At 47.1% G+C, this 26,053-nt stretch overlaps 1 long non-coding RNA gene across 1 annotated transcript; it reads left to right on the top strand.

Annotated features, from left to right (window-relative positions):
• The first annotated feature begins 11,513 nt into the window (after positions 1–11,513).
• On the top strand, positions 11,514–24,236 carry LOC121833745. Its single transcript, XR_006076807.1, has 2 exons — positions 11,514–11,703; positions 24,064–24,236. It is a non-coding gene; the product is annotated as an uncharacterized LOC121833745 (long non-coding RNA).
• The last annotated feature ends 1,817 nt before the right edge of the window (positions 24,237–26,053 follow it).

The following is a 26,053-nucleotide window of genomic DNA, read 5'->3' on the forward strand; positions in this document are numbered from 1 at the left end:
TTAACGTTTCGATGTACGGCACGTGAGATTAATCTGCCGATGAGAACGAAGTTGACGTTGGTTTAACATTCTGTGGTTTTAGAAGACAGAGAAGGCAGAAGGAAAGCAAAACGGAGAATGCGATGAGCTCGTTTTGTCTTCGCTTTATTTTTTGGGCGTTCTGAGCTCCTAATGATAAGAGAGCATGAACCGCGTCGATGCTTAAATACACGAAGCATTCGAGCCGGCACGAGCGTATATCGAAGCAGGCCCAGAATTCCCACCGCCGTGAGGTCTCCAGCAATTTTCCGGAAGGCTCTATCAAAATTTGTTTTTGGTCAGAAAATAAAAACAGTTAATGCAAAATGCTCGCTGCAGAAGGTTCACTTTGAGTGCAAGCCATGTATTTGAGAGACACAAATTATTCTTGCTTGATGCAGCGTCATGAGGAATGGCGCGAGCGACTGTGACCCCGGAAACGCCCTTTCTGGTTAGAGCATCTTTTGCAAAGATAGTTGTTTCCGGGGCCACGCTTACTTGTCTGCCGAAGATGCGGAGCAGAGGAACCGTTACAACACAGTACGCTTTTAAAAGTACCCCCCCCCCCCCTCTCTCTCTCTTTTTTTTTTACTTTTTTCATTATTCTTTCAGGGGGTACTTTTTCTTCCTGAGGGACTCCCTACTCCGTCTGTGGGTGTTAATTCGAAAATTATATTTGTGTCACGTGATTATAATAGTTTTCCATTGTTTTTATTTTGCACCCAAAACTAAACAAAATACGGAGGTGGACGAAGCCTGGGGGAAAATGTCCCTCTGAGGTCACTAGAGTCTTTCTTTTCAGATATCCCTCCCGTACGCAGTTGTAGTTCTATGTAACCTAGAATTAATTAATAAGACATTTCGTAGATGCTTCACGGGGACAACTATCTGAGGCAGTTAAGGAACAACGACTCAATGATATGTACGTGTAAAATAGGCCGCGCAACAATTTTTGTACTTTCTGTAAATACCATAAACAGCTAATCTCTGACTTTGATAACTTGAAAAAATAATAATACCCATTAGACGCGAAAAAAAAAATAAAGGAAAGAAACAGTCTTCCCCCCCCCCACCCCCCCTCAACTCGCAATTACAATAAGCGGCCAATTGAACTGACGCTAATTATTTACACGTCAGTGTTCATCATAGTCATGCACTGGGGTTGGCAAAGCATAGAGCACGGGCTGAACTCCAGACATTGTTAGAGTTCGACTATATTCACCTTTAATTGAACACGGCCCATTACTCGAATGCTTGGCGTTGCTGATTGCCATGAACCCGAGCACTCGACTCCGACTCATGACAAGCGAGTACGCAAGGGTGCAACATGACTTGCTGTGCGAAGTCATGATGTCATGTGACTTCACGGTGTCAACAACGCTAATAAATCTAGAGACGCTCTAAATTTAAATTGATTTGACGCAGTGAGTCACATGACGTCACTGGGCCAAGTGACGTGAGATTACTTGACAGCGTGTCTTGACACGGTGCCTGGAGCGCGTTTTCGACTGGTATATGTTTAGTGTCCCATCTTTCCCAAACATCAACTGTAGTCCCAAAGTGTCACCAAATGAAGTCACAAAATCCGGAGTATTCTGCTGTCGGATGGCACGATTTTGGGCGGTTGGTCGTAAAAATGCTGGCGAAAAGCAAGACCGAACGCGAGTGTCGCTGTCGTTATGGCACACTCTCAAGAAAAAAAGGTGTCAAAAGTTGTATTCTTACACTCTTTGTCCCATATAATACACCCCAAAACTTCAATTCGACGTACAGCACCCTACAGTCAAACAGACGGCCCGAAATTTTACGAGGGGCCTGATAGCCGTGTGGTACAACTTATTAAAATAGCTAATATACGTTTTAGTGACAACAAGAAAAATAATCGGGGTCTTCTTGACCCTACTGTAAAAACTCGGTGTTTTCTTTATGTGGTCTTTGATACGTACTTTAGCTATTTAAAAAGTTGTACCACACGGCTATCAAGCCCCTCGTAAAATTTCGGGCCGTCAGTTCAACTGTAGGGCGCTGTACGTCGAATTGAAATTTTGGGGTGTATTATATGGGACAAAGGGTGTAACGATACACCTTTTGACACCCTTTTTTCTTGAGAGTGCATCCGAACTTCTGGCTGCCGAAGCTACCGTGAACTGTCACACTGGAGAGCGGCCTGCAGCAGAACAAGCGTCTGCCACATCAACCGCCGCTGCTGGGACACCGCCAGGATCGCGACAGGCGACAGCGCGACACTTCTATGATGTCATCAGGTGGAAATTGAGGGACCACTTTTTTTGGCGCGGTAAACACACCACTCGGAGACGCGTTCCGGTCATTATACATGACACCATGCACGTCAAGTGACCACGTGACACATGATTAATCATACTGCCAAAACAAAAGCTCTACGAGAACCCACAATTTCTCACACATTGCCATTCTGTATATGACGATTTGATCAATATATAGAAATGCAGCTGCCAACTTTCTATTCTCAAATATTTATTTTGTGATTCTAACAAAAAAAAAAAAATCCGTGAACCGTTTTGATCCGGTTACCGTTATATTTTTTTTTCCGGTTCAGTTCCAAAATGGCGGCGAACATTTCGGTTCGGTTCAGTTCCGGTTCGGCTAAAAATAACGGTTCGGTTCCGGTTTTCGGTTCGGTTAGGTTCCGGTTCGACACCCTGCTGTCGACTACAGCGCCGCTACTGCAGACACGCGCAGCCTCATAACCTCCCATTGCTGAGCCGCGCCGGTCCAAACACTACCCCGTCTTCTAGTACACAGTAGTTGTAGTACACCCTCACTAGGCTTTGCTAGCGGGGGCTCGTGCCGTCACTTTGAAACATGGATTGAGCACGCGCACGATGGGCCCACTCTCCACAGATTCCAATCTGCTAAAACTCTATTATCGCCAACAGATCTGCACATCGAATTTTCGCTTTGTGACCGATTGCTATTTCTTCCCTTTTTTTTTTCTTCTAAGTTTCGTGTGATTAATTATGTAATTAATTAATTAATTAATAATTGATTGCGTGATTGATGGATTGATCGCACACACAACTTAATATAAAGGGGAAAGAAATAGCAAACCGGACGTTAGTCCTTGGAAACGCACCGTGTTCTCAACGAGCAAATGAGTGTCGATAAACCAAAATCGACAGGGATGTCGGATTAGAGGTGTTGGCGCACCGAATCTTCCAGAAAATAATGCTGCACTATTCATGGTTTGTTATAGTGAACATTAAAGTATTGTTTAGAAGAAGAAGCGCCTCTGCATCCACGCTGGTCACGTGACCTAACTCGGGTGTTTGGAGCTTTCACCACCGAATTCCTTCATGGGACGTCTAAATGTAAGCTGTACAGCTAGCTAACACATGATTATTATTTTGCATGGACTATATCCTGCTGGGTGTGTACTTCTATGTATATGTCTCTGGGGTATTCCGTTTATATATAGGTGTTGTTTCATTGCATCTAGTGTGCTGCGCGCGTTAAAGGGATACTGAACCGAAATTACGAGCCACAAAGCAGTGCTGGAGCGATAGGCGGGACGTTGCAGAACCCAAAAAACACCATTTATACAGCGATACCTCTAACCGATAGCCGTATTTTCGGAAAAGAAATACGCGATTGAACACGGAAGACAAGGCCGAAAAGACATGCGAGTTCACAATTCTCACACCTTCTCCTCCTCGCTTCGTTCCGTCGAGCTGGAGAACCGATGCGAGCAGGAGAGAAGCGAGGCCGCTTCCCCTCATTCTCAACTGTTCCAGCAGGACCGTGATGTCAGAGTCGTCGCTTGATTGCGCCCTTCTTTTCCCAAAATACGGCCATCCGTTTGAAATATCGATGTATGTGTGAGGTCTTAGAGTTCGTAGCGTCCCGTTCAACGCTTCTGCGGCCTTATTTTGCGGAATCCAGATTTCGGTTCATTATCCCTTTAAGAAACGACGCCTTAGGCTTTTTTTTTTTTTTTTTAATCTGCCTCGCGATAAGGCAATCGATCATTTCTCGCTTTCATGTCGCCTGACTCTCAGACTGGATGCAGAAGGTGCCGCAAGCCGTGCCCACAAGGGTGCCCAGAAGTAGCTCGTGATGGGGCATCTCGTCGTGATATTGTTAGCGCGTCGGTTCGACACGAATAATGAAAACCTGTGAACGGCCTCTTCTACCTCTACGTAACGTCATCACACTCGCATGGCGCCAACTCAGCAATTGGGCCGGAGCCCGACGACGAGACGCAATGAATGGCCCAATCGAACACTGACGCACGCACTCGTCTCCCATCCCTGCCTGCGCTCGATCTCACTGTGATGATGTCAAAATTCTAGTACACTTTGATTATTCTCGGGGTTGTCGATTCACACGGGGGATCCGTTTGGGAAGGGATGTTCGTGACGTCAGTGGTGGGCGGAACCAGTGGGATTCTCTCCCCGACTCAGATGACCACACGAGCGGCGTGGAGAAGAGAGGGATGTCCGTGTCACCAGTAAAGCCCTGCGCGGATCACAGTTTTGGCATATCCGTTCCGCATACTTTGCATCTGCATCCGATACACATCCGAACATTTTGGACCCGCATCCGACCCGCAATCCGCGTATTTATTTAGCATCCTAAAATCAAGTGTAAACTAAAAAAAATGAAAGCCGTTGACAATTTCCTGTGACGCTGGGAATTGTAAACGCCGCTAGTCATATTGCCGTTTCTTTTCCATTTGCCGCTCCTAGTATTCACGCTGCTCCTCGGGAGTCCTAACTATGCGTGGCCTATTCACCGCGGTGCTGCAGCAACAATGAAACCAATTTGCTATAGACATTTTCCACAGGGGCGCCGCCATCTTGAATTGTCGTCACTTCCAGTATGGGCGACGACAAAATAGTAAAACGTTTCAACCTGTAACCAGTAAAAAAATAGAGCGGAGCCAAAACGAGAATGTGTGACGGTTAGGCTTATATCCTAAATGTCTTCTGTTGGCGTGGCAACGGCAAATTTACGTTTTCGCCCATACTGGAAGTGACGACAGTTGAAGATGGCGGCGCCCTTGTGGAAAAGGTCTATAGACCGTTTTACTGAAAGAGGGCGAGAGAGAAAAGGGGAAAGGGCTACCGGTGCTTTCCCCCTCTCTGATTGTGTAAAAAGAGTGAAAGTCCCGGATGAGGAGGCTTGGCCGGTGTTGGGTGTCTGCTGTGCCCCAACTTCGTTCGCGCTTTCTTTTTTGTTTTGAACTCGCAAACTTAATTAGAGTAACGGGCTTCGATGGCAACAGTTCCCCGGTCATCGGGACACCATTGCTTGGTCATAGGGTGCACAAATAACGACAGAAAGCGTCGAATACTGTCCGAGGACCTATGTAGCTTGCAATGAATCCGGCAAGGTGAGAGCGGCTGCAATGTCTTTAAGCTCCATCGCTTTCCACATGACCCCGGTCTTGGCGGAAGTGGGTTGCGTTCGTAAACCGAAAAGACATTTCCTCAACACCATCTTCTCGACTGTGCTCGGAACAGCTTGTGAATGGAGCGCGCACCGAACGCTGTACCGCCGATGAACATGGGGTACGCTCGCAAGGTGCGTGCCAGTTTTCTCGTGATAATTGCTGTTTCAGCTTGTAAAATTTTGTAACTGAATTTATCTTAATAATGATAATTTGCAGTGGTGACTGACTCGATTTCATCATTTACAACACTTAGTTGAAGGTTTATTTCCGCCGCCGGGTGAGGCTAGAAATTGTTGAAAAGGTAGTTCTATCGGTTTTCCTGAATAGCGATCCCCTGTGCGATACCAGAGAGCCGGCAAAAGCGCTCCTTGGAGTGCCGCTGGTGGGTTTTTTGGGTTGTTTCCGTTGATTGGGCGCTTTGAAGCGCTGGATAGTCGCTCCAGGGTACGACTCGTGTGTTGCGATCTGCGTCTTTGAGCCCAGTGTGTACGGTTCTTTGTCCGAGTCATGGCATCCGCCAGTGCGGCAACGGAGGAACAGCGGCAGCGAACGTGTCAGTGATAGAAATTGGAGGTTAGTACTCAAGATATTCCAGCAAATAGTAAAATAATTCGTGGCTGCTTTGTCGTTTTCTGCGGTTCGATATAAGCACATCTAGAACGTCTTCGTCGTTCAACCACAATAAAATATGAGAACACGGACACGCAAGATAAAAGCAGCGCAGCAAAACGATATGTAGCAGCTCCGGGTGTTCACAAAAGTTAATTGACGTTCCCGTTTCGTGTATCGCTTGTTCATTACTAAAAACGGCTGCGTTGAAATGGGCCTATTGCAAGCAAAAATTCATGAATGGTTCATCATTTTCAGTCACGCGGAAAGCGGTGGAGCTTCAAAACATTGCAGCCGCACGTGCCTTGCCGAATTCCATGCAAGCTACGAGGTCCTTAGGCGGTATTCGACGCTTTCTATCGTTATTCGTGCACCCTACACTCTTAGAAAAAAGGGTATGGATAGTCCTCCCTTAAGGGAGGAACGGTCTTGTAACCTATGTTCCTTTAGAAAGAGAGAAACTTTCGTCCCTGGAGCAGGGGAGCAAAGTTCGTCCGTCGCCTGCATCTCATTATGGCGGCCCCGAATCGAGCAAATCCAGCTCAATAAGGCTTAACGAGGACGCTAAGCCTCTTGTACGGGACGAGAAGAGCAGCAGATAAAAGCGTAACACGAGCTTTCCGCGAACTATGTTTATTTCCGAAGCCAGATTCCCCCCGCAGGTACAGAAACTTGCGTTTCGAAAGCAGTTACTCAGTCTTCTCGTCGACAGCACTGCGATGTTAAACGGAGACAACCTATACCCAGTTACTTCGCGCACTTTGCGTCTTACCTTTGGTGTTCCTCGAGTCACAATTCCTTCGTCAACCGCACATCACGGAGAAGGGCGAACTCAATCCGCGAAACCAAAAGCCGCTCTCAAAAGAACAAACTCGAAGCCGCTGTTTATCGCGTAGCGTGAAAGAAGGTTAAATCGCTAGCCACCAGATGGCGGGGTCAAGCAGAACAATTGCAAGTAGGTAGGCTAGGTGGCGCTAGGTACCGCCCAATTCCTGTTCTACAAAAAATAATATGCTTCTTCCAGGCCACTACTGCGCTTGGGGATCCTCTACAGTACACACATTACGCTTATTACAAGCATCAAGTGAACATATATTGAGCACATACACGGCACACACAAGTATCAATACAACTGTACACCACACTAACCCGAACACTACACCCGTGGTCTGCGTTTCCGTCTTTTATACTGGTCGTTTTGAACGTACGGAACTTTTCGGTGACTCCCTAAGCAATAAAAAATATTCCCAGCATGTTGATTTTTTCCCAGCGATGTCATACCTCTCAGAGTATTTTGAATGGCTCAGGGGATGAATCTCTTATTAAAAAGTAAACGCTCGATCATGCCGTAATTAATTGAGAGCCAATAAATCAAGCCGCTCCAATGCGGTTCGAAGCCATGAGTTTGTTTCCCCACACGGCACGTCGTAGCCTGTATTTCTATTGGTTTTTCTATTTGTGCTGTTCGCGCAAAGCTGCAATTGCCGTCTTAAATTAATCTCTGTAGAGCGGATATTCACTCAGCTGGAAGTGATGCTTCATGGGCTGAGAAATCGCTTTTCGATCAACTTGAATGCAGTCAAAGCCGCGACTTGCGGCAGGTGTTCAGTGTACGGAGCTACGCCGTGGCGAGCCCGAAAACTTCTATCGCTCATCCGAGCGCGCCACGGAGGGCAGTTTCTCCAGGATCCGTAGTATGTTTAAACAGCAAAATAAAGGGTAGCTTTTTTTTTTTTCGATTTTACCTACTATTGTTGTTTAATGCCGAAATTCCATGCTGCAAATATACGTACTTTCCGTCATGATTTCGTACTGTTCAATCCTTGCCCCAGAGCGCAATCGCTCTCGGGGACGAGACAATTCCGACAGTCACATTGGCCACTGTACGATAGGAGCTTCTACTGTTCAGACCAGCGTTCCAACATGACTATCCGCACGTTGATCGATTGCACGTAATCCCTCAAGTGGCATTAAACGTTTTAATGTAAGGCGGAATGTCAACCTGCGACACCCCGCCCCCTCCGATCACGGCCCGACCAGCGGCATCAATGCCCAACAGTTTACGATCTCATCTTCTTGTTACACCACTGATACGCGAGCACACGGTCACATCGGCGATAATTCGAGTGTTCTGTTCACAACCCACAACACTGCCATCACGATGTTGCAGCTATGTGGCTATGTTGCTGACACGCACAAACACAGAACCACGTTGAACGCCGGTCGCACTCGGCATCGGAAAACAGAACCGAGCTCAGGGAGGAATGCACCCAGGCAGCCGACAGCAAAACCTGCCTGTCTTGAACGCAGTTCCTGCGGTTTCCATAACGTCGAAAACGTCGACACAGTTCCGCGTGGTTTCGCTACTGTGTAGTGCTGTAGTCCTGTAGTTCCGTGCCGCGCGAGTCCCGCAATCCGGAGACGGCCATCCCCCAGTGTACGTAGCGCTGCTGGCACTGCTCCGGAACTTCGCTGTTTCTAGCGTCTTCGTTTGCTCGTTTGATAAAATTAGCGATAAAAACGTCAATGCAACCGAAATGTTCTGCACGTTTAGACTAGAAGACGGAATTACAGACGGCCTTCGCTGCCGGTGAAGCTCAATCAACTCAACAGCTATTTATTAAACAACGTGCGCGACCTGCTCGAAAAACGAAACCGAAAGGAGATGAGTCGGGAGGGCGAAAGCTTTCTCCCGTCTGCCTGGAGAAGGAGAAAAACGTTTCGTTCCTCCCCTTTTCTCGTGTCCGCTTGGGGGCGCGTCGGTAGAAGGGAGGAAGACGCGCCGTTGCTACTTTTTTCCTCCATTTTTTCTTAGAGTGTACGACCGAGCAATGGTGTCCCAATGACCGGGGGACTGTTGCCATCGAAGCCCTTGGCTCTAATTAAGTTTGCGAGTCTAAAACAGAAAATAAAGCGCGAAAGAAGTTGGGGCACAGCAGACACCCAACACCGGCCAAGCCTCTCCATCCGGGACTTTTACACTTTCTACACAATCAGAAAGGAGGAAGCGCCGGTATCCCTTTCCCCTTTTCTCTCTCGCTCTCAAAATGGCGCTACCCACGATAAAACGGTCCATACTCCGTTTCATCTTACGTTTAAGCGCGGCGGATGTTACGAGCCATCGGAGCCAATCGGAGGCCGTGGGAGTGTCACGTGACCTATAGAGAGGGGACACAGCGACGCGCGGAAGGCGTATCACGGGCCACGTCTACAGAACGGGATTGGCTAAGATAACTCGTAGGGCATCCGCTTATATGAAAGGCTGGTGACGTCACTCCACACGTCGCAAGCTGGCGTCGCCGCGGCAGCTTGGGCAACAGTAATCTTCACCGGGAACGTATGCAGTGAGCGCTACGTGCTTCGCATTGTTTTGAGGAGCTCCTTATCATTCATTATATGGTTTGGATGCTTGTTTTGTGCTTATTCTTTATTGAAACGAATGTTGTGCTGTATGTTGTATGCGTGGTGTTTGTACTTTTCGCTTCAATCTTCTAATTTTTTTTTTTTTTGTGTGAGAATGCCGACACGAAAACGCACGCGGGGAAAAGGAATCTGTTTCGCATTGTTCGCAGGCGCCGTTATCATTCATTATGCGGTTTCCACTTCACACGAGAGCTTGGTTTGGCGTCAACACCTTTCGAAGCAGCTGCAAACCTAATCTTTACCGAAACGCGTGGAAGGGTGTTCCTATTGTTCACACGCGCCTTATCATCCGTCATGTGGTTTTGGTGCTTTTTTGTGGTTTTCTTTATTGAAACGGATAATGAGCTGTATGCAGTATGCCTGATTTCAAAGGAGATATGCTGTTTTGCCTTCAATTGTTTGCCGGGAGTTTTTTCGCTTACAACGACGACACGAAAATTTCCTTGGCTGGTAGAGGTATACAGCTTCGCTGTAAAAAGGCATCTGGGAGGTACCTTAACATAAGCCGCTTGCTTATCTTTGTAAAAAAAAAAAAACTTCTATGGTTATAATATAGTGAGTTATTTTACTATATTGTTTATTGAATTTTGTTTTATCGTATTTATATTATAAGCGGTCATTCTTCCAGAGACACTTCGAGTAACTGGAAAAATCATCGCAGTTATGATATCGTGTTGGGAGTTTGAGGCACTCTGCCCAGAAGATGCGCAAAAAAAAAAAATTGGATAATCTTTTTTTTTTTTTGCTTTTTGCTTTGTGGCACTTATTATAAGTAACGTCCCTAGATGAACGCTAGAGCCACTAAATGAGCAACGCTTAGAGTATCGGCAGTCCGTTCCCCGATCAGCTAGTAGGCGTCGCCTTCTTGGTGCTTAGTGCAGGGAAGACGCAACTGTCGATCGTCACAATTCAAAAACGCGATTTCCGCAGCCTTACGTATGGTGTCAGGAAGCTCAGGTGATATTGTTTTGCTCCGTCGCGAACTGTTTTAACATTTCTGGAAGACGGAAAAGCGTTTCGTGCGATTTTAGATAAAGCTTCAGATAACTGCCAATCATCAATTTAAGAACCAAGATGGCTGAAGTGTCGTTACTCTTAACCATAGCTTATTGAGTGGCTCCAATGAACGCTATGCAAGGTAGCCACAAATCCTCCTACCCCGCCCTCCTCCCCTCGCTCCTATCGTCTGCTAGCGCCGCGCGCGGTCCACCATGTTCTTCATAACTCGCCCACCATGGCTGTGTTCTTCCGAGTTACTCCGGCGGTTCCTGTCACGTCACAATCGAGATAGAAAAACGCTGGACACGGATAGGTTTTCGAACGCCAAGGTACCAAACCGTTACTCGAGAGTGAGGTCGACTCAAATCCGCCACCATGTTCTTCCTAACCGGAAACGGAACGTGGGCACGGGCCAATGGGAGAGCGCGTCGGCACACCAATCGCTGTCGCTACTCAGCACAGCGTTAATCGAAGGACTTTAATTTTAAGTAGACCCTATTTTCTAAGCATAAATATTAGCAGAAAACAAACTAATTACATTGCTTCATTCAATTTAGTTCATACAATAAACAAAATGGGAGGGTAAAAGTGGTCACTCTTCGCAGCGAAGTATTCGTATAATATACCGTATACGTCGTATGAAGCGAGTACACCATTTCCAAAATATCAAAATGTTCAATCATGACAATACCTATCAGTTGAAGTTTTAAACATGAACTTGAAACTGCGTGTTCCGAATCACATACTTAGCAAAACTTTGTCCTCTGTCGAGAAAAAAAAAACGCACGCTCACACCACGTTTTACCGGTCGAGGCGCGCGCAGCTGGCCAAGCAGGCTTCGCGCCCGTGGCCTACCGGTAATCGTGCTTGGCTCCCAGACAAAGATCGGAGGTTCGATACCTGGCTGCGGATGCACCTTTTTTCTGATTCTCTAAATGTGGCGTTCTGGCGAATTCGAGAACCCTGTTGCTTATTCGAGGTTAGAATGTCCTACGCGCCGAACCTTTTGGGCACAAGTTCACCCCATTAAACGTTTACTTTGCTTCACTTTTCGTCGCCTCGTCAATTGTCATTCGTGACAATATCGTCAATGATAAACGGATTCCTACTGGATCGCCTCTCTTGGATTCCTCAGCACGCTGTTCAGAAGCCTCTCTCCGCTGGTATGCAGGTTCTGCTTCCTCGGGCACACCACGTGTATTGACCCTTGCATAATGCCCGTAAGTTAACTAGTTCAAGTTGAAACGCGTCTGCTAGATTCGGTAGCCGACGCCCGTTAGCATCTTCCCATCCGTCAAGTTCGTGGAGATGACCATTAGAGTCCCCCATGATTATGACATTCCTGCCTTTCTCCAGTGCCTTAATATCTTTGGTGACACACGCCAAAGTAGCTTCGTTCTCCTCGTCGCGCGCACTCCCCACCGAGGGATAGAAAATACACACAGACACTTAGGTTTGCAGCAACTTTCCCTCCACCCAGATGTGATCTCTGCACTCGGCGAGCGTCCTGAGCCATGTCGTGTCCCGCCATAAAACTTCAACACCACCACCTCTTCGTTGGCCCTCTTGGCGGTTGCACCCAGCCCAGTGCCAACCCGGGTGCACCGGGGGCTCCTCTGGGTCTCCAACGTGCGTTTCGGCCACCCCAAAGATGGCCATTCCTTCAGACTCCAACTGGTTAAAGAGTCCCTCCCACTTTTGCTCCCGTCGTGCTCCTTGCGGGTTGAAAAACCCTACTGTCACTGGTCATGCTACTTTGATGTTTTTTCCGTTTCCTCCTCGCGGCTCCACGTTTCAGTCCGCCTTTGTTGGAGCCGCGTTGCCGCTGTACTAATTCATGGGTCCATGAACCCCGATGCCCAGCTGCTGCCGCACCGTCTCCGCTACCAGGCCGCTGAGCCATAAAGGAGGCATTGCTGGAGGGTTCATGTGCATAGGATGCCGGACAAGCGGCGGCGGGTACACGGGGGTTCGTCCATCCAGGACTGGCGTCAGTTCTGCAGTGGTGTCCTCGCGGTGATATTGAAGAGGTGGGTCTTCTTGGGTCGTCTTGGGAGCGTCTCCCATTGACAGGCCAATTCCGGCCGGATGCCGCATCAGCCCCGGGTGGACCCAACACCGCTCTGGGTACGCCGATGTTCCTTACCTCATCGACGGTTGCCAACCACTGTAGGCATGCCGCTCCAGCAAGGTGGTCCCCTGTTGCGTGGATTGGTTCTCTTTTCTGGAAAGCCTTCGCGCGCGCGCTTCGGGATCTCGGAGGCCATGCTCAAACCCGACGAGAAAAGAAGCGGTAACGCGAGGAACGCGAGCGGACATTCCATCGCTCGGGGGAGGTGTGTTTCGGCGTCTCGCCGCAGCGGGGCGCCCGTCACGTGGCTCTCCTCTCATCCGTTGTCTGCCGCTCTACCTGTTCAATTTCGGCGGCCGCTTTTCGTGCCGGTCTGCCAGGCTTTGTCAGTATAGAGTGGGATATGGCCGCACACAATACCGTCACGAGCCCATAAACGGCCAAAGGTACCGTAATTGGCGAACTGTGGAGGCTACGGCCTCCGCCCCCCAAAAAGAGCTTCGGAGCGAGGCACGTGACACACGTCGCGGGAGCGTTCGTGTCACTGCGCCAAATGCGAGGCCCGAAGGAACCAGCTGTCGTATGCTGGCCAAGAGTCGTCTGCTGCGATGCCAACCAACTTTGGAGGAACGGCCACCGCCGCAACATTGCCGTCCGCTAGAGTAGTGAGCTCTTCGGGAGCAGTTCATGAGAAAACAGGGAGTTTTCGTAGACCGCGATTACCCCTCCGCTAAGACCTCCGCGACGAAGAAGCCGCTACTGCGCCTGCGCGCCAATGCCCTTGACTGTAGAGTTCCCGATATCGTAGAGGGTTGCGGAGTGCGTTGCGGGTCGACGAAAACGATCTACGAAAACTCCCTAACATGCATACGCTCAATTTGCCCGCGAATCTGTGAGGGGTGCTGACGACAGGGTGACATTCTAGGCGGAAGCGGTCGATCACTGTGCTGCGATCGTTCAAACATCATTCAAAAGTTACATTGCTCTCGGAAAAGAGTTTATCCGAAGTATCGCTGAAAAGTAACATGTCTTCCTATTTCTTCCGTGTTATGTAGCGTAGTGTAGATAGAGATGCATTCGCGCGAGTTCAATTGCTGTTAAAAGAGAAAGAAGCCTCAAACTACTTTTTGTTCCAGACGGCGCTGTTGCTGAGGCGGTAACGAGGCCTTCATCGCCTCGACCATGGAGTGTTGTCACGTTTCTTGGTCCGACATCCTTATTGGGTCGCAGAGGCCGCAGCCTCCACAGTTCGCTAAGTTACCGTGAAACAGAGTATAGGTAGCGCCAGCTTTATCGTCAACGCGTTCCAATCCTGCCAGGTGGGAATACCCGAAGTATGGTGTACTACAACTGAGAGGTATGCGAAACTGGCCAAGCGCCGCACGGGCGGCGCCTCCATCAGACACGGCACGCGGTGGCGCTGCTACTGATGGACCCATGACGTCGGACATTCCAACGAAGCTCGGCGCCCCAACTACCAAGTGGCGAAAAACGGTTATTGTGCAGGCGAGCTGATGTGAGTTATACATCATGATTGAAACCTGAGACTTGTTTGAAAAACGGAACACATGTGAGGAAGAAAGAAAAAGGGATCTTGTCTGTCTCTTTTTCTTCCTCCTTCACGAGTGTTCCGTTTTTCAAACCACAGTATCAGGTTTCATTCATCATGCATACCAAGTGGTATTGGGAAACCGTTTTATACGTTTTAAAATTGCTTTTCTTGCGTTCAAGGACGAAAGACTGGTGTTTGTGAGCTGCTGTCAGAAAAGACGCCACGTCTACACAAAAAATAGGCATTAAATTTTAGCTTTAGTGCCCATGTTGAATTAACCTGAGAGGGGTGAGGAAGAAACATCAAAAAGTAGAAGAGACAGAAAATAGACAGGACGGTGTCTCAAACTCAGCTAACTCGTTTATTTAGTCATCCACCTCATATAGTCTCTATCTCAAGGTCATCTCCACCAACTCAAAAGGACGAAGTCTATACAGTATAAGCGCCACAGTCTCCATCAAACAATGTAAGAGAGTGGACAACCTTACAGGTCGACGCGATAAGGCAATTGACATCCATACTCCTTCATACTTGAACAAAAGGATCTCTTCCCCTTCTATTCTAAATACAGTTCCCACTTGTGATCCACCTACTACCACCAAATAAAAGAAAAAAAAAAGAAAAAAAAACTCCGAAACGGCCTTTGGGTTAACACACGTCAAAAACCAAATGTGTGTTGTACAGTTATTTTGAACAATCACAATCAGGAGGTTCCCAGTTCACGCTTCAAAACAACAACAAAACTGACATTTTTAAAGAGCTTTTTGAATTGCTTTCTTACTGTAGCGAAACCTGATTTATACATTTGTCATTTGCCTAGAGATTTTATCCGTAGCAACTCAAGAAGGTAGGGCGAGGGTAAGGCGGGCCGGGGAGGAGGAAGCAGAGGGAACGCTAAAGAGACGAGGAGGTTTCCCCCTCTCTTCTCTAGCGTGCCGTCTGCTTCCTCCTCCCCGACCCGTCTCATCCTCGCCCTAACTTCTCTTCTCTAGCGTTCCGTCTGCTTCCTCCTCCCCGGCCCGTATTACCCTCGCCCTTCGTTCTTAGGTTGCGGAATCCCATCTAAAAAAGTTGAAAGCTCAACCGCTGCACCCAAGAGGAAACCAAAGAATTTTGTAACGTTACCTTACATTCATAAAGTGTCGCACGATCTGAAACGGATAGCATCCAAGTTCGACGTGGACGTTGTTTTCACTGCCCCGTGCATAGGTCTAAAATGTGCGCTATGGTGAGCGGGCCGAAAGTGAAGAAACCTGCTTGCAGCAAGAAACACGTCACAAAGTTTGTGCCTTGCGTCACTGAGGTGGTTTACAGGATCCATTTAACTTGTGGTCGTGTTTAGATGGGCCAGACGAGACGTTGCTTATCTGATAGACTTCGAGAACATGCGACTTCTCTTGGCAACAATTGCGGTTCTCACTTGCCGGGGCACTGTATAACTTGTGGTTGTTCCCCCATGGTGGGCGGTGCGCAGGGGGAGGGACGCAACAAAGGAAAGTTAGAAAGAAAGTTGCTGGAGGGGGCAAATATACATGCTTGCGACCAAGACGTTTACATCAGCGTCGCATCGGTGTATATGCAACCGGAAAAGTACAGTTTCATTAACTCTATCTAGCTTGTAAATATTAACACTGCGCTTTTCCCCTTCCTCGTTCGTATTGTGCGGCGGGGTGATGTAGCTGTTTTGCTAACTTTTTGAACAGACGGTGGGCGGGGCTATATCTACTGATTTGGCGGTACGCCGTGTTTTTGTTGAGACGAGATTATGCCCGTGCACGGCGATAGCAAAGTTGGAAGCATTCAATAACTTTAGTTGCCAGTTAGCGCTTGTCCCGTGTGCTTCTTCGTCTTTTTGTCCCGTCTTTTTTGCGCTATTTTTAATATGATCCGTCGATTGCCAACTTGCCCAGCAGACCAAGCTTTGACTATGCTCTTTTTACATCGTTCCTATCTTTGTGGATGATTTCAGTCTCCGACCGGAGCGCCATGCAGTTGTTACATTCATTCTTATGTTTCGCGATTTCCGAGTTTTGTGCAGTGTTCTTCACATTTCTTTTATGTTCGTTTAATCTGTCATTCATGCAGCGTGACGTCTGTCCTACGTACTTAAACCCACACCCCAATGGTATTTAATACACAACACCCTTCTCGCAACATACCGTTTTTATTTTATTTTTTTTTTGGGGGGGGGGGTGGGTCTTTTTGCAGTTACTCACACCTGCTTGAAATGGTGTCAATTTACTTAACCTAAAATCTGAACTAAAGACCGTGTCCACTCCAAACTGCCTCGCACATGCCTTCAGGGTCTGATAAATCTTATTAAAATATGTGATTACAGCAAAAGCGGTTCCTAGATTTTTGTTCTGTTTCTCTCCTTCCCATGATAAACAATTCTAATTGCCGTTTGATGAAGCTGTCATCCCATCCTACACCAACCATCATTTTCTACTGCCTTCCTACCGATTCAGTGATATGATGGACACACGACCTTTCTAACGCGTTCTTGACCAATGACTTGACAATCCCAGCCTTTACGGTCTTAGAATGACAACTCATTGATGGTAAAACCGGCTTCGAATTTCCTTTCCTGTATTCCCAACATCACCCTCGATTCACGTGAATACGTAAATCTAGAAAATGCACAACATCGTTCTCCAGTCATCCTCAATCAGTACTGCAGAAATGTTTCTTTTCAACTTTCCAGTGTTCCCCATCCATTCTGAAAACAAAAGTTCCATTGCCATTTCTGTTTTGTTTTTATTTTATTCTTGAATACTGTTATAGGTAAAACTGCAAACCGTTCGGACTTACCTGTTTCTAATAACCTTAAGGACTTCGTTTGCAACTTCATCTTAACCGCATTGACTTCTCTAAAATTTATTTTGTCCTTTGGGTACGTCTCATCCATGTCTTTCTCCATCCTACTGATTGCATGATCTACGAAAGCGACCTTTCCTTCTAGGTTGACCATTCTAGCTACATTGTGAATGTAAGGCAACACGTCAATCCTCGAAGGCTTCAAATTCAAACAACACTTCGGTCCCTTAGCTAGACGTTCCTCAGTCCTAGGTGATAACGCTTCGCCACATGGATTGAGAACAGACTGCCGTGGCTCACACCATTCATCAGTTCGAAACCACGATTTCCAACGTCCATTACCATGAAACTTCAAGTCTTTGATAATGTCCAGGACCCCCCCATGCCTTCGCTTCACATTCCATAGCCGGTCTAACGCAATTCTTTTGGTGCTGCTCCATTTTATTTTTATTTTTTTAATCGCGAATCAAGAAAACAATTTTACGAAAACCTTGTTTGGCACATTAGCATTACGGTCAGTAAAAATGACTAGTCTGAGTTAGCAGATCTACAGGATATTTATTAATAATAAAAAGTTACAAATCTCTCATTATGCCCGACTCCGTTGGCATACAAGTATACTCCTTTGGCCCCCGTGACCTCACTATTCGCACGCCGTGCATTGGGGCTCGTCGCGCGGTTTGCAATGCGCTTCCACTTTACCGGCTTATTCGGTGAACATAAAGTCTTCAGCCTATCCCCTTCACGCTGTATAACCTTCCTCCTCCGTTTCGTTTGTTTCACAGTTGGTGTAAACTACCCTCTGCACATCCCTGTACATGAGCCCGAAAAGGGACTTCTCCATACAATATGTCAACAAGCTTCTTTTTTTTTTTTTTGCTTGTCGGAAAAGATTGTTTGTTCGGATCTGAATTTACTTTTTTAAAGCATTTGCTTTTTACATTTTCTTGCACGCTTTTGGAGCACATTTTCGGGTAACCCGAGAAGTCTTTGGCTACAGCTCGAATAGGCTTACGCTACTGATGCACACTTTCAAGTGCTTTCTTCGTGTCACTTTCGCAACATAAAATCCTAGCTTTCTTTTTTTTTACGTTTGTATTAGCTTAGACAAAAGAGAAAAAAAAAACGATAGCTCGGAAACCAACACTGAACCAGCCAAAAATCAGGTTACGCGGGTTGATGGCGATATTGTAGCGTTTGGTCGGTGTGGTCGGCTTTCCAAGGTTAGTCAAACTGAGATTAATTCTGCTTTCATCAACAGAAACAAGGGCAATGGTTCACACAGAAAGAATGAAACTGAAATGGACGAAAGACAGACATTCACAGTTCTTTTACGTTTTGTTTTCTTTTTTTAAAGAACTGTGAGTGTTTGTTTTTCGTCCATTTCAAAGTTTTATTGTTTCTGTGGGAACTCTAGTTTATCCAACGCGCTCTGCTACGTGTATAAGAGTAAATAAGAGTAATGTCATGTTGTCAATATCGACGGTGATGTTTTAAAGGAATTCTTTAACGAAATTTGAAATATACCCGTCGTGTTCAGAAATAGGCTGAATATGATCCACAATATCCGAGACAATAGCACGTTTGTATTTTGAGCCTGATGACTGTATTTTTTGTTATAAACGGCCCACTCTGGCAAACGCTCGGAGAGCAGCCAGCGGAGAGCACGTAACATTAGGCGCAATCGTGACGTAGTTTGTTTCGGGGCGAGCAAAGCTACGGCGAGGCTCACAACGTCAGAATGCCCTAGCCGTTCCAGCCACCAAAGCGATCGAAGCACGCCAGCGATCGGGCCACCGCAACAAACCGCAAAGCTGCTTTTGTGCGAATTTTAAGTGAGGGGTTAATCTTCTATAATCTTGGCGACGACTGGGACACATAAAAGAGAATCCAGGTGAGAGGAGAGTTCCTCCTTCCCCTCTTATCTTGTGCTGGCCGGAGAGCTGTCGGGATGACGTCAGGTTCAAAGCATGTTAAGTCGAGACCAGTTATAACGAGGTCAACGGGGAATCGGAAATCACTACGCTATATTCGCTATTTCGTTATAACCGACTTCGGTTATAACGAAGTGCAAAAGAGAATGGGAAATCATGGTCGCTTCGCTGTAACCGCTATTTCGTTATAACCGACTTCTAGGCGAGACAGTCATCGTCGCTACCTGTCAAGGTTCCTAGACGTGCATTGCAAACGAAGCTTTAGCGACATCCACCAGGTGTTCTTTACTATTCGTTTATTTAGTTTTGAAATTCCTTTTCGTGTCTTTTTTAACAAGATATTGGTGTGTCCGATATGATACTGCTCCTTTGAACACGTATAGACAAAATAATAAGCGCCGAAATTTCGTTGTAGTATCCCTTTAAGAACACGATGACTCCAAGCTTCTATAGTTTGTAATCATACTTATCACCGTCAATTCGAACACGCAACATCGAATTTGTCGTTCACAGCTGATAATCCTGAGCCTGACGTCAAAGTCAAATCAAAAGTCAAATTGGACGTTCAGTGTTTATACAGCGTAAGGTCAATCTGCCAGGATGGGGTGACACTGGTCTACACTGTAGATGAGCAATTTTGCCGGAGCAGTACGATTGCTAGCCTAAGGTCTTTAACGTGATCACGCAGTAGTGCTACACGACCGCACGCCGGTACGATGCTCATCCAGATCGAAACGGGCAGGGATGGGGTCAAGGGCGGGAAGTGTAAAAGGACGTCACTGCACGCGCCTGCACACTACGAGCCCTGGCACGATCCTCTCGCTTTGGCCTGGCATGGCCGCTCGTGAGTTCATGGAACGCGAACGGTAGTAATTCAAGAACCTCTAAAACCATTATTTCGAAAATTGCAGGCTTCTCTGTTCCGTCGTCTCTCAGTTGGAACACCTCTAAGCAGGTGCTTCGAAACAGGGGGACGGGGAGGGGAGGTGATTTACCCCCCCCCCCCTCCCCCCCCCCCCCAAGTGACGTGAAAAGAGGGTTAAAAGGGCATAAAGGGGGAAGCAGGGGGGGAGGGGGGACGACCACACTCATTCGAATAGCAACGACGTTTAATTCTAGTGACAAAAATTCACGCACTAAAAACATTGTGTTGCTTGTATGTTTATGCAGCCTTCATGTCGGTACGCCTCAACGGGTGACCGGTCTCTTAGCTGTAGATGCGAAATTTATCCAGTGCAGTGGGGTTTTTAACGTGCATCACCAGCGGCTCCGGAACCGGGGGGGAGGGGGAGGGGGGAGGCAGTGGGGGCAATCGCCCCCACAGGTTTTAAACTAGTGGGGGCATGCCGCCACACTCAAAGCTCGACAACCGCGGTCGCCCCCTCACCTCACAAACACTACCGACGTCACTATCCACACCGCCTCTTGGTGGCCCCGGTAACGTTGTTGACAGTGACAGAATATGAGCTTTAAAGGGGCGATGCAACGATGTTTGTATCTTGCGCAAATATCGCTTAGAACGGATCCCTGATGTTAACGACCTGTGAAATACCCGTTCATTTTTCCCCACACGCAATTGAAGTCGCAGAAAAAAATAAAGAAAAACGAGCAGAATTCACCCCCTCAATTCGCAGCCAGAACAAGCGGCCACGTGATCCGGAGCCGTTTATGTGCCGCCAATGTTGATCATAACCACACGCTGGGGTTGGCAAGGCACAGGACACGCGCCGAGTTCCAGACGTTGTTATGGTTCGGCTGTTGCCGTCATTGCAGCGATTGGACACAGGACACTACCCGAATGCTTCTCGAGCTAGTAATTATCACGAACCCAAATCGAGTGTCCACGCCATGCTCGGGTCCAATCTACGAGCCGCATTCAAATATCGTCACTGGGCGGTACTGCTACTGCCCAGCTACGTCATCAGGTTTTGCGAAGGAGAGATTCAATGAAAACACTCGGTTTTGTCGTCGAAATTACAGCGCAACAAAAGAATTCCTTGGTCAGTGGCGTAGCTTGCGAGTATCCTTGAGTCCCACTAGTGCCAGTAAGCTCGTGTAAACTGAAAAACATTCCAATTGAATATTGTTGCACCGCCCCTTTAAAGGACTGTTTACACACTCCGACGTTGAGCGCAGTGGACGCAGCGTAGCGCAGAACGCGCGCCTTTCATTGGCCAGCGACCAGGAACTCGATATCTGCGACCAATCAGCATCAGTATGCGCTGCGCTACGCCGCACGCATCGACGTACATTACGTTAAAATATAAACGTACCTTAAAACCGCGTACACCGCGCGCGGCCCCACAATATCACGAAGTTCAATATTCGCCTCGATTCCGAAGCGAAGATTTTGGCCTCCAATAACTCCTTCCCACAGTTGTGAAGCGTCACTTTGTCGTCACCGATAACTTCCACAAACGACGGTCTTGCGACCAGAACGTTCAGAGTATTTACAGGCCGCCTAGGGACAATCCAGACAGCATCCAATCAGCACGCTCCGAGGCTTCGGTCCCCACTTTGTGTTTGACGAGTTTAGCGACCCTGCTGTTCTAACCCTGTCAGCGACCACTAATGATGATGTCAGCTATGACGTAATTCAAAGGTGCGATCATGACGAAGTGACGTCCCCGTCACTCTTCTATGCGTCATTGGCTACTCTTACGTTGATGCGACCATAGCGCGTCGAATCCAGGTTGAACCAAAGTGATTGGGTAGAAGAGGAATAGAGAGGATGATTGGGTGCACGTGATTGGTCACCTTTCGATTCGATGCTCTAATCTTGGCTCACTTAATGGCTCTGGGCGCATCCATGTACACGCAGCCTTTGTGGAGCACGACTCGCGGCGCGCTTATTCGGCATCCAGTTCCGCAATCAGGGCGTATAAAAGCGGAAAATGATCGATCAATAACTCAGAGCCCGCATAGCCTTCTTGCAAATTGTATTAACTGTTTTAGGCTCTAATAAGGACTACTTTCAAAATTGAACCCAATAAACACATTGAACCCAATAAACACAGTGAATGCAATAAGTATGTAACAGTCATCTTTAAAAAAAAAAATCTGGATTGGATTAAAAACATACATTTACAAATAATGATAACGATGCCGTAGTGCAGTTCCGAGACGGCACCATTACCGAGCCCCAGGTTAAATATTTGACGGTCATTGACACTGTTCGTGGTGTCTTTTCTTATATATAAATGTATATATCTATACATTTTTTTTTTCTTTTCCGATTTCAGTCTTGGTTCTATTAAAAATTTGACCAGTTACAGTGGCGAAGGTTTTCAAAAGAGCCCCTCGCAAGGTTAAGGAAGTGCCTTTATGGCATCGATCCCAGCTGCCTGATTTTACCTGACCATTCATTCGGATCGCCCCCACTCCAAGAACAGAAGACGGCCTAAAGATGTCCATCCTTACCCTGTCGTTCCTTCTCTACATCGTCTTTCCTTTGCTGTGGAAAACGAGTGAGTGCCCACCCGGTGCGCGGTGTCATGGCCAGCTGATTGATGCGCATGTGCGTGACACGAGGAGCATGGTCTCATTTGAAGGCAGAGTAACTTCATTCGGTGTATAAACCCCCATCGTGCAGCCAGTTGCGTCACTAAGTGGGGCGGGGGGTGTCACGGCGGGCCACCGCTCCGGGTGCCGCTGATCCCAGTGACGCCACTGCATACAACAACATAACTTCCTTGACGTCGGGGTTTCCTGGCCCTCCAATGATAGGCGAACGCGGTGGGAATGGGTGGAGAGTTCCGGTTAAAACGAGGAATAGCCGCGCCTAACCTCCCTTCGAGCAGCTCTCACAAAAAATCTGCCAGCACACAGAGGCGACCATCTTTGAACATTAAAGAGACTGCTTAAAATGGCCTCTCTTCTCTCCAGAGTGATAACATTCAAAATCTGGGGAAACGGCAAGCTGGAGAATTGTTAACAATTGATGTGTACGAAAGCTCCGTTCCTTTTTTGAGTGCATATGTTGACGCTGTCAATAATAGAAAAGTATAACTGGATAGAAGTCAAAGTTCGCTGCTCTTTCGTTCGACAGGTGCACGGGAACTACCTTGACTCAGTAGTGTCGCTAAGGTCAGCGGTACCTAGGGCGGTGCCCCCCCCTCTTCCTTTCACTGCCCAGCTGCACTCCCTGAGCGCTGCACCCGGGGCGGTCCGTCTGCTCGCCGCCCTTGTCCCCCACCTAGTGACGCCACTGCTTTGACTACCCTGTTTATGCAAATATAGACCCGCGTTCTTTTCTCTTGGCATAGCTTTCTAATATTAGGTCGACCTGCAATAGTACTAAGCACAATTTCCGAGCCCACCGCGCTTACCCAGGCGCTCCCCCTTGTCAGCCGCTGTTCCTAGTACTCTCTTGTGAAAAGCGGTGGAGCTCGACGCGCACGCGCTGGTTGACGCGAGCGGCGCAAGTGCCATGGTACACTGTAACCACGGCACGGGGGCATGTGACAGTCGTGATAATCAAGTGATCCCATCGAAAGTAGAAGACCCTGGTTCTGTCTCGACACAGTGGCCACCATCCTACAATAATTTTAACAACTTTGCTCGTGACTTTTAGCTTCTGACATCGCCAACATGCAGCCGACGCCACGAACCGATGAAAGCAATCAAACAGCGTCAAGGCGCAAAATCATGGTATTCGTAGTCTTTCTGCATGTGTTCTTTTATCGGCTAAACCAAATCAAGTGCAGCGTATGTCCCGTGACTTTCGCTTTTAGTGTGTGTGTTCGAGCCTTCGACTGTGCTCTGACCGAAGGTGAAACGAAATATAGGTTGAGTAGATACGCGGTGAAATAGGTATTTGTACCATTTTCCTTTCCTCCTACTTCTCTAACTATTGGAGCCAACCAATAATAAAATATTTGTTTTTGCTTTGTTTAAGCTTTTCTCGGCGTAAGTGTGGCACAATTCTTAGCGAAAATTACTTTTTGGAGCTAGATGTAGCAGACTTTCGTTCAGAGCTAAATTTCGCGCAAATGGCACAGCACTTCCGTTACTGTCGTATACATGTACATTATGAATGTGTCATTGTGTATACTTATAAACTCGCACTAAGGCGGAGCTCACATAGCCCCTTTTACTTTCGTAATTTAAGGTCTGTTTTCTATCTCTGGAGTGAGTAGACACGTGCATGTCAAGGAAACAATTCCTATCTGGTGCCTCACGCAAAGCTTTTTCTTCTTTGTTTCAGTTATTAAATGCTTCAAAAAAGACGAACCAATCATTCCAGCTCCACAGGAGGAACTGGGTGCAGAGCCACCTGCACACATTAGCATTGCTGAAACGAAGTCTTTTGCAATACTGACATGGTGCTCCTTATCGGAAGAGGAGCTAACCTGGGATGAGTAAACACTGATAAACAAATCCCACGCTGTGGTTTCTGCTTTCATTTCGGTGATCCTCGTTCAAATGTCAGATGGGGTCTCAGCTGCTGAGACACCTCATGCCATAGCTGCTGCTGACCTACAAAATATTAGGTCGAATTGCAAAACTAGAGATGAAAAGCCATCTAAAGAATCTGGTGTGTAAGGGACCGGTTTAATAATGGTACAAGCAAGCAGAGAGAAGCCAAAAGCGCATTAGAAAAACGTTCTCCACAAATGTATAACTAATAGATCTAATTCGTTAGCAGTGGTGGAACTGACAAGTGGTAATTTGGAGCAGCTCTTGTAGCAGGGAACAACGGGTTTTGGAGCAGAGTTTCCCACTTTTGGAGCAGACAATTTTGAACTTTCATGTCAGAAACATTCGTACGATCTCTTTAAAAGTTAGCCTGTGGAAAAAACTGCAGTTGTTGGAGTGTTGGGAGACTATTTAAAGTGTCATACATACAGGGCATCTGGCGACTACGGATATTTATTTATTTATTTAACAATCATACGCCGGTAATGCGGCAGATGTCTCAATTAACCTATGGACCTATTGCTAAATTACCCAAGCATCAAGAAGAATGCAGGAATCGGTGTTCCATGGGCCACATGCGCACGCCTTCCCCGTATAAAAGATTAGAAGTAAATAACCAAAATAAAACGTTGACGAACAAGAGTGCAAACTGCAATTTGTTTTAGGCATTTGCTTTAGAAAAGTTACTACTGCTCAGGCCAGCACATGGGGTGCTTCGGAACACGAATCCCTGCATTCTTATGCTTGGGTAATTTAGCTATAGGTCTATTAGCAGTACCGATGGCGTCTTCGGTCTGTGTTTGTCGTAAAAAAGATGTTTTGGGCTACTTTGTAGGGTTTGTATCAAGGTGACGTAATGGTTGCGAGTTTGACATCAAACGGACACTTTCGTATTGAATGTGTCTCACGCTGCCCTCAGTCGCATTCAAGCTGCTACCGTTCACAGAGCAGCTAAGCGGAGCACATACCTACTCTAACCGATCACGACTAGCGCTACCTATTCATTGCAATCGATGTGAGCACCCGTTCGCACAAAAACCAATAACTCTTTGTTAGGCATGTGAAAATAAGAGATTCTGGGTTCGAAGCAAATTCAAAGTGAATAGTTGTTGTGGCTTTCTCCACGCCTTCCCCTACTGTTACAATATGCTGAAACGAAAATTCAGCTGAACTCGCGAAGCTTGTTCCCAAGCTTCTAACTGCCCACTTATGAGGTCTTAAAATTAACCTAACTACATTTATAGACTGTAACCTCCGACAGTCCAATGCCTACATTGGGATGGCAAGTAAATGACAAATATGACATAAAATTAAACCTATAAAGCAGCCCGGCCATACCTAATTGAGGGGGATTATAAATCCTCTTGCTCTATGGAAATATTCTCTGCAATTCTGAATTAAAAAAGAGCACAAATAATGAACACAGGTTGTTAGAATATCGCTGCCTAACATACCCACGCATATAAGCTACAGTTAAATTTGGAAGATATTACTGCAATGTAAATGTTATAAATCACAATGTTTCCTTTTTTTTTTATATTACACCAGGCGCGCGCTGTGCCATATACTTCGAAGGTGTCTTTCGCCTAAGCGCACGGTGGCGCTGCGGCGAAGCGAGCCGCGAGATCGCGGTGTCAGCTTTGCGGGTATTGCCTCTCCGCAGCGCACCGGTCCTTCAGGAGAAGCGCACTCAAGGGGCTAACCTGCCGAGATCAACAATCCGAAAAGTATGAATATCGCAGTTTATTCTGAAGCAAACATCATATAACTTATCATTT

The sequence above is a fragment of the Ixodes scapularis genome, unplaced genomic scaffold (assembly GCF_016920785.2).
Source record: "Ixodes scapularis isolate PalLabHiFi unplaced genomic scaffold, ASM1692078v2 PGA_scaffold9__187_contigs__length_104089568, whole genome shotgun sequence".
Classification (NCBI taxonomy): domain Eukaryota; kingdom Metazoa; phylum Arthropoda; class Arachnida; order Ixodida; family Ixodidae; genus Ixodes; species Ixodes scapularis.